The sequence below is a fragment of the Pteropus vampyrus genome, unplaced genomic scaffold, assembly GCF_000151845.1.
Source record: "Pteropus vampyrus isolate Shadow unplaced genomic scaffold, Pvam_2.0 Scaffold152, whole genome shotgun sequence".
Lineage (NCBI taxonomy): Eukaryota > Metazoa > Chordata > Mammalia > Chiroptera > Pteropodidae > Pteropus > Pteropus vampyrus.
In genome coordinates, this window is record NW_011888933.1 from 599,937 (window position 1) to 612,229 (window position 12,293).

The window sequence follows — 12,293 nt, forward strand, 5'->3', positions numbered from 1 at the left end:
CAGAGAAATGTTCAGAAACAACTAACCCATCCCATCACATTTTTAAGTGTGAGAGTAAAAGATTTAATAAATGTTCTCCAATAGCATATTCGCACACAAGTTACAGTTTATTTCTGAGAAAATGATTTCAGTTACGGAAACTGAATAACAAAAGCAATGCAATCTGTCCCAACTTAAGAGTAGAACATGGCTAAAACAGCACGCCACCTTTACTCCTGGAAAGTAAGAAATGCTCTGATCATAGACTTAATTAAAAGTGGATCTTTGACGAAATATAGAATGCAGCTTTACTTGTACCTTACCTTGTTCTAAAAACTATTTTTAAAAAATAGGACAAAGGGAAATTATAAGAAAATAAATCATGAAAAAGTTAGCATGTGAAATGTATACCATAGGTTCTACTCTGTTACTTATAGTGGGACACAGTTTTATCCTGAGGTTTCTAGAAACCAAAAAAAAAAATGAAAACATAGCCAGTATCCACATAATAAAACCAAGTCAGTGGCTTAGGACAAGGTCTCCAGTTTCTAATATGTTCTTAGTTGAGAGAAATTTAAAAATTCCCCCCATTGGTCTTCGTAAAGGGAAATACGTAACTATTGTCTTTATGTAACCTTCATATACTTATGACCTCTTAAAAGTATGGTTATTATAATTTCAAAGACATTGTCTAGACTCATGTGCAACCATGACAATATATGCCAGGTGTTGGTAAACTACAGTTCCTGGGTCAAATGGGCCTGTCACCTGATTTTGTAAATAAAGTTGTATTGAAACACTAAAATACCTATTTGTTTACACTTTGTTTATGACTGTCTTCTTGCTACAAGAACAGAGATGAGTAATTCTGGCAAAGACCGAACGTAGCCCACAAAGCCTAAAACAATTTCTACCTGGCCCTTTACAGAATTGCTTGTCAACCCCTGCCATATGATATTAGTCATAAAGATATTAAATATATTCAGAAAGCAAATATTTAAAATCAGAAATAAGTAGCTAACAAAAATGCATTTGCAATATCTTGCAAGAAAATTTATTTACTTAATTATACACATATATCATTGATTTTCAAGAACTGTTTATAAAATTAATTTGTGAAGCCATGGAGAATATTTCCAATGTGGCCTAGAAATCAGAAGAGGAGTTGAACTAAAATTTGTCCTTTGGAAAACTTTGTTATCTAAAGCCAATGTCCTGTTAAAAATACATATTTTGCACGCACGTGACATAACCCCACTAGGAGTTCATTATATTCACTTACTACGGTTCTACATGGCTTTTAACCCTTTTGGCTATCTCACATCTGTCTGAAGATGTCAGAGAGCTGATATTCCTCATTCTATCTTACCAACATCTTCCACCTTCATTCTTTGGTACTGATATTTTCTCAATAGTTTCAGAAAAAGTCTGCAACCATAGCTCCCAAACAAGTCCCTTGGTCTCTTACACTAAAGGGATGGTGTCTCCATGCCACATCATATGTAGAAATTCTAGACCTGCCACTCTGTCCTCTCAAATGTGTCATCATATTTTTCATGCCACTCCCCAGGTCAAAATCCTTCAATGACTCCAATGGACTTATGATAAAACCAAAACTCCTAGTAAGTAAGTAATCCCAGTAAGTAAGGATCTCTAGAAATACGAGACCACCTACCTATTCCACTCTTCTCCAAAAGCAATCTGGTTTGCCTTGCTCATTGTCACCTCAGTGTTTTTGCTTTTGCTATTGTTCTACCTGGGCACTTTTCCAAACCCAGCCATTTAGGCAGCCCAAGTCCATGTCCTGCTTCCCACATGAAATCTTTAGCTTCTGCACATGGTGATATAACTCCCTCCACTGAATCTGCATAACATGTATAGGACATACTATTCTTTCAAGATCATCTTGAAATTGGATCAGCTCACTTACTAAATTCTCAGGAGATTTAGGCCACTGCCTCTAAGAAACAAATATGTGTTACTCTGTTATTTAATTTATTTATAAATCTCAATACCATGGTGGTTGTTGCTTGGCACCTGGCCTTGTTTACAACGAAAGCTGCTATGGGGGGAAATAGCCAAAGAACACATTTATATTGAAACTGGAATAATTTTTGTGAGTACTTCTCTCTATTTGTACGTTTCTGTTCAGATTTGTGTTAAATAAAAAATATCTTAGTTTGGGGTACAAAAAAAAAAAGGCTACAAGGGGTTAAAATTACTTATACATGTAATTCTCCAAAATCTAAAGGAAATGACATGCTTTAGGTTATCTATGTTTAGAGAATTATATTAAGGCAGGTTAACAAAAGTGTAATTTTGTCTCCACCACTGATTTCTGATTTTCTAAATTTCTCTTTTGTGATTTAACACATTAGTGAATAAGATACAGATGTATTTATAGCAATTTATAAGATGTAATTAATGTTTGAAAGCGTTTATGAGATGTTCATAAAAATTCTCCTTCTACTACCTTAAAAATTAGAATGTTCAGCAAGTCAAATAAAAGTCATGGTCCATAAGACTTATGTGTCCCAGTACCTGCCCTCTGCTCTGATCTCCTGTTCTACACCCTCTGCCATAATCATTAGATTCCAGTGCCATTGGCCTTGTATTTGTTTCTAAAATACGCCAGGCTTCTTCCTGCTTCAGGGTCATTGCTTTTGCTGTTAACCTCTGGCTTGAAAACTCTTCCTCCAAATATTCTTATACTTGACTACTTCTCATTAGTCATGTCTCCGAAGACAGCTTATCCCACCTGAGACAAGTTCTACTGTGTGTTTCTGTTTCCTATTCCTTTTCCCTGTCTGAAATGTTCACCCTCGTATTGGTTTATCTGCTAATTTCTGTCTCCAGCTACTAGAATATAAGCTCCATGAGGGCAGGAATATGTATAGTTTGTTCCAATATCCTATATATTCAGAAAAGATTCTGCCGTATATTAGGGATTCAATAACCATTTGTCAAATAAATAACTGAATAATTTATAGACCATGATATTATAAATACTTAGAACTCACTAGCCTGAGATTTAAGTGGAAGAAAGACAAGGAGTAAATCCTTCTCAAGTAAGAGCATCATTTACTAAAAGGTATTATTTTAATTCTTTATAGATCACTTAGGTTTTTAGACTATCAAATTCGATAAACCACATCTAAGATGAAGAGCACAGAATATCTTACCTTGAGAGATCTGCTTTCATAAGTGTAGACTTCTGGTATGTGGTTAAGATAGTTTTTGTCCTGTATTTATCACTCAAAATAAAGATACTTCAGGAGACAACAATATACACAGCCTGTTCTTTCACAAGTGTGCATGGTAAATATTTTAAGGAATTCTGTCTACTCAGGGATAAAACAGTTCTGATTGGTGATTAAACATGTTCATCACATGTTTAAAACATAACATGTAACATTCTCTAACAGAAGAGTGACATAAGAATTCCTTCATTTCCTAGTCAGTGGTATAGTTTCAGTTTTCACTGACTAGGAACATGTTTCTCTTTAAATATTTAAGCATGGTTTCTGCTTAGTTTCTCTCCTCCAAGATGCTCTTCCTGGCTTTCAAATATTTGTCAACTTAAGACTCTACAATGCCTAAGCAGTGTGGGTGCAGGTAAAGCTCTACTGAACACAGTAACTATGGAAACAGCTAATTCTTATTTAAATTGCTGTCTCCTTGGACTAAGCAAAAAAGAGGGATGGAGCAACAGAGGCAGAGAAACAGGAAGACGTACAAGAGTAGGAAAATAAGAGCAAGCGGGCACAAACACAGAGGCCCACAGCTTTTCTACCTCAGTTCATTTTAGCTAAAAAAAAAAAAAAAAAAATGTTAAAGCTAGGGGACACAAAAAGGAAAGCTATTTTTGAGAACATTTCATGGTTCTATGGGTCAGAAAAAGAAGTTTCAATGTGGCTATTTTTGTTGGATTCCCTAAGTTTAAACACAGACTCGATCAATCTGGGAGCATCAGTATGGACAGTTCAAGTTCAAAGAAAAGCTCCTTGGCTTTTCAAGTACCTTAAGTTTGAGCACACATCCCCAAAGAATTTTTAAACCTCTGTCTTAAGAATGGCCAGTGTTCTCTGGATCAGGCTTAGTCTCACTACTTTCAGTAGTGTTGCTGGCATGTAGCTGGCATGTAGGCCTTAGAATTCTGAGTCCCTCCCTCTTTTATAGTCATGTGAAAGTCACAGTTGAGTCACAAAGTTGGGCCGGTATGACCGTCACCTCACTCCACCCTTAGCTCAGAGAACAGGAACATAACCAGAATTGGAACGGAGAGTCAAAATGGGATGGTCCCTCACCATCACCCCTGACCAAGAACTAAGTTTGAGCCTGAATGACTGAGTCATCAGCAGGGTTCCCCTGCTCGTGACCCTAGAAAAATCAGTCAACCACTCCTTGTCCTGGTTTATTTATATATACATCAAAGATTCACACCATTTGATCTTGATAATCCCTCTTCCCCTCCAAATATCATCTAATTCATATATAATTCACAAGTGTTGAGAACTGATCTCCCTTCTGTCATGGGTCTAAAACATAAAAGAATACATTTTAAGATATTTTATGTTTCCAGATGTGTAAGCATATTATCCTTCTAAGCTACTAATTAATAGAGTTACAAAAAGCTACACTGTTATACAGACTATAAACATGTTAGAAAGCAAAAAAGAAGATTTTATTAAAAACCAGTTTACTCATTTTCAATATCAGTTTTTTAATTTTTAAAATTTTTTTTTAATTTTTTAATTTTGTATTCTTATCACAAACCCTCACAATAATCTTTGGGAAGGGGTTGAAATAGGGAAGTGATACTGTTCCGGTTTGTACAAAGTTTTCATAATTTCCAATTTTGATATTGACTACCCTCATTTAATGTAGTCCTATTCATAACAAAAGCAGCAAAAATCATAAACCCAGTGACTGAGTCTGAAAGTGATAAGCACTTAACAAACAAACAAACACACAACCTCAATTCACCAAAGGCCACTCCGTGGTCTATAATAATTTTTATTATTCAATCTATGAATGAGGCAAGCTTTAGTTTGCAACAACCACCACCCAAGTGCATTTAAATAAATCCTAGATCATACTCACTTTGTTGTTTTGTAAGAGATTTGGCTTTCAATAGGATTGCTTAGTGCTTTCTTAATGTTTTATTGGCAGCAGAATTTCTAAATTCCATCAATTCTGGCTTCTGTTTAAATGAAGATAAACTCCATTTTCTATGCAAAAGCAGTGCCACCTGTACTTCTTAGAAGATAAATTTAAATGGCCAGTATTTCAAGTTAGAGCATTTGATCAACATGGAATTACTTTGATTTTGAGCACAATATTTAGTTTTACCATTTGATTTCAATAATGAAAAATGGAATCTGGACCATATCTCTTCAAACAGAAAAATAATAGTTTGAAACTCATCCAACTTGATTTCATTAATAAGTATCTATATCATTGTTTTTTTCTATAAAATTGTGCTTAATACCAAATGTTCTCATGTGGAGCATCACAGTATAGTTTTTAATTTTCTTTAAACCAGCTAATTGCATAAAAATTTATCTTAACTATGAAAAATGCCATATTTTTAAAAGGCTAACTCTATCTTAGAAGATTATTATTACACACACACACACACACACACACACACACACACACGCACATAAATACCACCATGCTAATTTTGTAAAACATAGAGTAGACAAATTCGATGGGCTAAGTTGGTACAGCAGGTACTATGACTCCATACTATGGTCCACTGAGCAAAGAAACCATATGCTACAGATTGCAATTTTTGTTCAAACAACAAATAATAAGTATGTGTAGCAAATTAAAGAATGAGATCTTTTCCTAACTATACTAGATTTCACCTTAATATAAAAAGAATTCATAACTAAATCCCAAAACCAAAGGAATGTGGTATCTCTTATAAACACCAAGAAAAAATAGGCAGAGTATATTGTTGAAATACTGTTTTGACAAAGAAAAATGCATACTCTTAAGAAAAGACTGAATTATAAGTTTGAAAGGTACAATACCCAAATAATAACATTTCAAAGCTGAGCATTATTTCATTGCCTTAATGCCAATGAAAATGATGCTGAATCATTCTTTCTAGCCGATAAAATTGAGAAACATTTTCTCATGCCAGCTCATTACAGAATTGCACTGCTGTCCATTAACAATATAACACAGTATTGTTAAATTGTTACCATACAAGATAGCCAACTATAAATCCAACAATACTTAAAGTAATATAAACAGTTCACATTGGCATAATTATTCTATCTTTAATAGGGTTTGTTCATACATTTACTTGTGAGTTTGTTTTAAGTGTGAAAGACATAGACAGTTAAATGATGAAATATACTCATGAATAGTCAAGCACTATGTCTTAACGATCATTTTGAGATGGATTCAAGAGGGCTAATGATGATGTTGTATAGAGCAATGTAATTAGGCATATTTTATTTGAAACTAAATAAATTTCACTCAACATTTACTGATTGGTCAGAGTACTTGGTACTCAACTTATTAAGTTAGTTAACTAGCATAAAATGAAGACAGACAATGGACTGCCTGGCACATAATGACTTTACTAGTCGACTTAATTTCTAAAAACAGTCAAACCATTTTATTTGGTGTCAGGTGAGTAAAATAACATAAAAAGCAGTTAGTTAACCAAACTTTTCATTTGAAAACAATTATCTGTATAGGTGTACCATTTTTACCTGCAAGATTTTTTAAAACTAATGTAAAGAAGGCTAGTGAGGACACAGGGTTGAGATGAGCAATTATCTATAAGATAAGGGAGACTGGGTAAACTTGGGTACAAATAAATGAAAAAACAAGATAGTAACTTCGTCCAGATTTAGAAAGGCCTCCTAGAGAAAAAAAGCATGATCAAAGACTGGTACCAAGAAAAAGATCATTCAAGGCTAGAGAATATAAAAGGCAAGATCAAAGAAAGGGCCAAGATAGGGATGGAGACAAGAAGGAGAAGACAGTATAAAACTGCATGTTAAATGAGAAATATACTATTATAGAAAATAGAGTTCAATAAAAATATCAGACCATATTTGGATTTTCTAATGATTAGTGATTTTTTTGTCAATACAAATGAAAACAAAGGAGCATAGCTGAAGGAAACTAGACTTTGGTTGGTAAACACACAATAAAATATACAGATGTCAAATTATAATGTACACTTGGAAATTATATAATTGTATTAACCAACGTTACCCCAATAAACTTAAAAAAAAGTTTCTTATATATTAGGAGAAAAATTAAAAAATAAAACAAAGGCGCGAAGGAGGGAAGGAAGGAAGGAAGGAAGGAAGGAAAGAAGGAAGGAAGGAAGGAAGGAAGGAAGGAAGGAAGGAAGGAAGGAAAGGTGAGAGAAAAGAAAGGAAAAAAAAAGGAAGGGAAAAGTCAAGCCGCATGATCTTATAAGTAAAATTATTTTTTTCTAAAAGGCTTAGCAAAACATACACACATACACACACCTGAAATTTGTCCCCTCTGGTGTGTTCTAAAGGAAAACAAATTGTTTAAATTTTCCCCAAAGGCCATAATATAAACTTTAACTGAAAGAGGAAATCCTGAGCTCTCTTTTTGTCTAAATTTCCACAGAATTTCACTAAAACGTATAAGTAAAAAGTATCAGTTATAATGCTATCACTCACTCAAAGGAAAGTTTCTCTCTCCTGAACAGGAAAGATTAAGTTCAAAAATTAAATTCAAAGTGTTTTTCATTAAAAGTCAACTAATGGTGTCCACATTGTTTTAAAATTTTAAATTCACTGCAGAATTGCTTCCAAAAAGCATCCTTAATAAATTTTGCAATAAATGCCTACGACCTTAATTCATAGTAATGACTGGGGAGGGATATGGACAAAATATTATGTTGATATGGACAAAATATTATGTTGAGGTAGAAAAACAAAACAGATTTCTTCCCTTTCCACCCACTTAGACAAAAACTCATCTCCATCCTAAATGGACAACTAGTAACAGCTGAGAATTTGCATTCCTTCATCATCACCCTCTACCCGCAACCACTCAAACTTTTCCACAAATCCTCTTCCTCAGTTTTGATTCTTTTTGTACCATTTCTTACTTTGTAGTTCTTTAACTGCTTTCATGCCTGGAATCTATTCCTGGGACTAATAATTCCTTCAGAATATTAAAAGTTGTTTCTCAGACTACTCTGAATGAGAATTTTTATGTGCTATCCAGCATTTAATGACACGTTCTATCCCTGATTGATTGAAGCATGTGAGAGATGGTTAGTGCTTGCATTATGCATGTGTATGATGCACACTCAAAGAGAGTTATATTTTATTATCCTCTAATTTAAATATATATATGTGTAATAAAGAAAGTAGGTATATATTAGAGCATTTATATCACTGATGCACAAAAGCTTGTCTTTGAGGAGCTAAAACATTACCTCCAGTCTCTTGCACTGTGTGTCATATCTGTAATACAACAGCTACTCATTTGAATGCTGTTTTGTATAAAAGAAACAAATCCCTCCAACTGTATTTGTAAATTCCTTAAAGCCAGGGATCATGTCTGCTATTTTTTTTTTTTTGGTATCTCCTTACATGGCCCCCAGTATGACAACTTGCATCTAGTAGAAACTTAATAGATGCATAATAAATAGGAATAAATGCTCTCCTAAATGAAAAGTAAAAGCTAATTTGTTTGAGAATAACAGTATTGAAGCCAAGTGGCTAGAGAAGCCTAACATCCAAATATGAGATTAAAAAGAATGGAGTGAAGGGAAAGGAAAAATCAGTGAAATGACCAAAATACTGACTATACACGAGGTCTAGACTGAGTAGACCAAGACAATGATAACAGTAGAGGTATAGAGATAATTAAAGTAGAAAAAAGAACTAACATTTTAAAGAATCAGATATGAACTCAAACAGTTTAACAGCAAATTAATGCATGTATCAGGAGACAAAGGAACTTATGACTATTTCAGAATGTTATCACGAGATTCATGTATTTACTAATGACTTACCTAAATGACTGCTTTTAGCATTAAGGAGTATAGTATTGACCTGAGGGTAGTGTTGTTATCTACTATAACTGTTATTTAAGATTCTTTATCTTAATTGTCAAAAGGAAACTAAGCATTGGAAAGAATTCATGAATCAAGTAATCAATTTAAATACTAAAATCCTCAGGTTGGTTTCATATGGGCTGTCTCACATGGATACCAGTGAATAATTTAGAGATTCACATACTGTCATGTATACATCTAAGCAAACATAATAACCATTTAATTTTAAAGTCCAACAGTGCAGCTACAGTTCTCAAAAGCACAGCAGTCCAGTCTGTTATCTATTGGCTCGTGAAATTCAACACAAAATACGACATAAGAAAACATGAAAAAACAGACCAACAAATATTTTTCTTTCTTCTCCTTCCTGATGTTTAGAAAAACTTTCCATTGATTTAAGCCAAAAGTGGTAAGGGAATGAAATTATTTCTTCAGGCTTAGAGGATTCTGTGCCAAGTTTCATTTCTGGTGCATTTCTTGAACTTGCAGCAAGTTCAAGAGCCCTAAAAAGAAATACATAAGAGAAATATCCCTTTAACCTCAGGAAAGCAACATTCCTGGAGGCTGCTATGGGAAGAGAAGGGCTTCTGCCTTGAGATGGGTGTGCTCCTGGTGTTTGGTTTTCACTGAGAGGATGCTTGCTCTCTCAATGAATCTGAAGTAGCTACTATGATGAGGTAATGGCTGTGCCAGTTTCACTGGGTCATGCTCTCTCAGCAAATTCTTTCTCCTTCTCCTCCCTGAGAAGGTGCTGTAAACAAGTTATCCTGAGAAAGAGTTGGTGCAGAGAATTAACAAATCCTAAATTTGAAATTCCTGAGAACACTAGTTCTGCTTTTGATAGTCTAGACATAACTAGGAGCTTAAAACAGCACAGCCAGCCAGAAAGACACAGGTTATTTGACAAGAGGGGGCAGGGGTGAAAAATAAAAGGAGAGAAACAAAGAAAATAAAAATTAATGTAATCAAAATACCTTTTTTTTTAAAAAAAAAAAGCTCATATTTTAAATTGCTTAGATCTCCAGATATATATTAAGCAACTTTCTACTTATGAGTAAATTATTTTTAAACTTTTATAAATTAAATATTATTGTAAACCATGAAATACTACAAATTAAAATTAAATAAACCATGAACAGAGAAACAGCATATACCACTTATCCTAAAGGCACAATAGCTCTGATAATATGCAAATCATGAATACAGATGTAAACCTATGGTATTTAGAGAGAATTATCAGGAAATCAATGTTAAAATACACAAATATAATATTCTTTATTTTAAAAAAGTCTTCCACCTTTTCTTGGTGGGAGGATGCTTTTGTGCATGAAGGGGGAGGGGTGATTGAGATACCTATGATTTACAAATTGATAAATACATAGATGCCTACTGCCCAGTTAAAGGGGTGTTTTGTGTCACATTCAGGTGAAATACTGTAATCTGCCTTTTGGGCATTCTAATAAGTTTTTATTTATTTAATCTACTTTCATTGCCAAAAAAAAAAAAAAAAATTTGTAATTGCCCACAGCGAAATGACAGGGTGACAGAGCTATGTTTTATACTGGGCTGGTACCTGCAGCTCAAGTATGGGACATTTTGCATAATATGGCTCACATAAAAGGCTTTGTTCTCCATCGCCTCACTGCGGCTGCAAACCTCAATTTCACTTTGTCATCATTCTCTCTCCCAGACTGATCCTTTTAAAATAAATAATACCTTTAACATTGAAGTTAGTTCCTTACGAAAAATAATCAATCCCTCCACCTTACATTCAAAATTATATACCGCCAACAATATTTTTTGTTTTGCACTAAAATTCCATTTATACCACAATTCCCAAACACTCAAAGATAAATTTTAAAGATTTGTCTTTTAAGTACCCACTCCTTTTTGCAATATTATGTACATAGGGTATTACATGTGTGTGTGGTGTGCACAAGCACATGTGTGTGCATGAGTATGTATATGTATGCATTTAAACAAAAACCTTTCACATCGTGTCAGTTTTAAAGGGTCTATGTCCTGGAAGTATTATGCTGAGGACTTAGAGCTGATGGCACACAGCATTTGTTACAAACCGGCCTGTTGCTAATGAAAGCTTTCTATTTTCTGACAAAATCCCACAATCCCAACGCCAGGCAGTAGTATAACATCAACTTCCAGTTGTCAAGGGTGTTTTTTTCTGACCCTACCGCTTTACTACCACCCCCCTCCCACCCAAACACACACCTCCCCACTCTTAGCTCCTCTCACACTCTTGCTCTAAATTTCCATCCTTAAACAAAAGAATAGGTTGGGGAACCAAGGCATCCTGTACTGCAGACCCACAAAAACCTTTTTTAAAAGAAAAATAAAATAGTAAATGGACCGTAGATTCAGCTTTCCACCCTCATAGTTTAAAAAGAAAGACTACGTGGATGCTCAAGCTCATCCAGACTCATTTTTTCGTGTCCCGCCCTCCAATACGACCAGACATTGATTTTTCATTTTCCTAAAACTATAAATATTTATCAATCTTCCTCTTCCAGATGTTTCTAGAAAAATAACAGGGAAAATGATTTCAAATTGACAACGCTCCCTAACTCACTCATTCTTCAGTGTGCAATTCCCTGCAGTCAGATGGACAAAACAATCCTCTACCTCGAAATCCTTTTTTCCCCACTATCTTTTAATAATTCACGCGTCTTTTCCACACAAATATTAGCTCTCAAGGCAGGTATCCTAATCCGATGTAAATTTCCGGGCGTTTCAAAGTGGTACCTACCAAGGTCGCACACCCTTCCACAAATCTGGAGCCCAGGTGGCAGCGCCCGGTGCCCTACTCCATGGTGACACCTGGAGAGGCCGAACCTGCAGCTTCCGTCAGGTGGGAGAATGGACAGTTCGGCCAACCCGTGCCTGCTCCCAAAACAAAGCGGGGGAGACAGCCCCTTGCCCATTCTCACCCGATTCCTGGCTGAGGCTCCTTGCACGGGGTGAACAAGGCAGAAGGAGAGGCGCCCTGTATAGAACCAGAGGTGGGGACGGCTCTCTTACCTGGGCGCAGAAAATGGATGCACCCGCGGTCGTCGCTGCCACCGCTCACGGCCCTGGGGACCTAATGCCGTCCAGAGAAGGAGTAGAGAGGGAGACGGGACTGGGGAAGAAGGAGAAAGAGGAGAGAAAGAAGCAGAAAGGAAAGAAAGAGAGGCGGATGCTGCTGCTGCTGCTGCTGCTGCTGCTGCTGCCGCCGCGG

At 35.4% G+C, this 12,293-nt stretch overlaps 1 protein-coding gene across 2 annotated transcripts in view; it reads right to left on the bottom strand.

Annotated features, from left to right (window-relative positions):
- The window catches only part of MAP2 (microtubule associated protein 2), a 259,216-nt gene extending 246,923 nt beyond the window's left edge, over positions 1–12,293 (bottom strand). Inside the window, exons 1-2 of one of the 2 annotated variants that reach the window (XM_023536262.1) lie at positions 12,095–12,285; positions 9,398–9,561 (exon numbers count right to left, since the gene is read on the bottom strand). The gene's annotated coding sequence lies outside the window, so the exon portion shown is untranslated. Of the gene's footprint in view, positions 1–9,397; positions 9,562–12,094 lie in introns of both variants that reach the window. The other variant, XM_011369630.2, reaches the window with a different exon arrangement.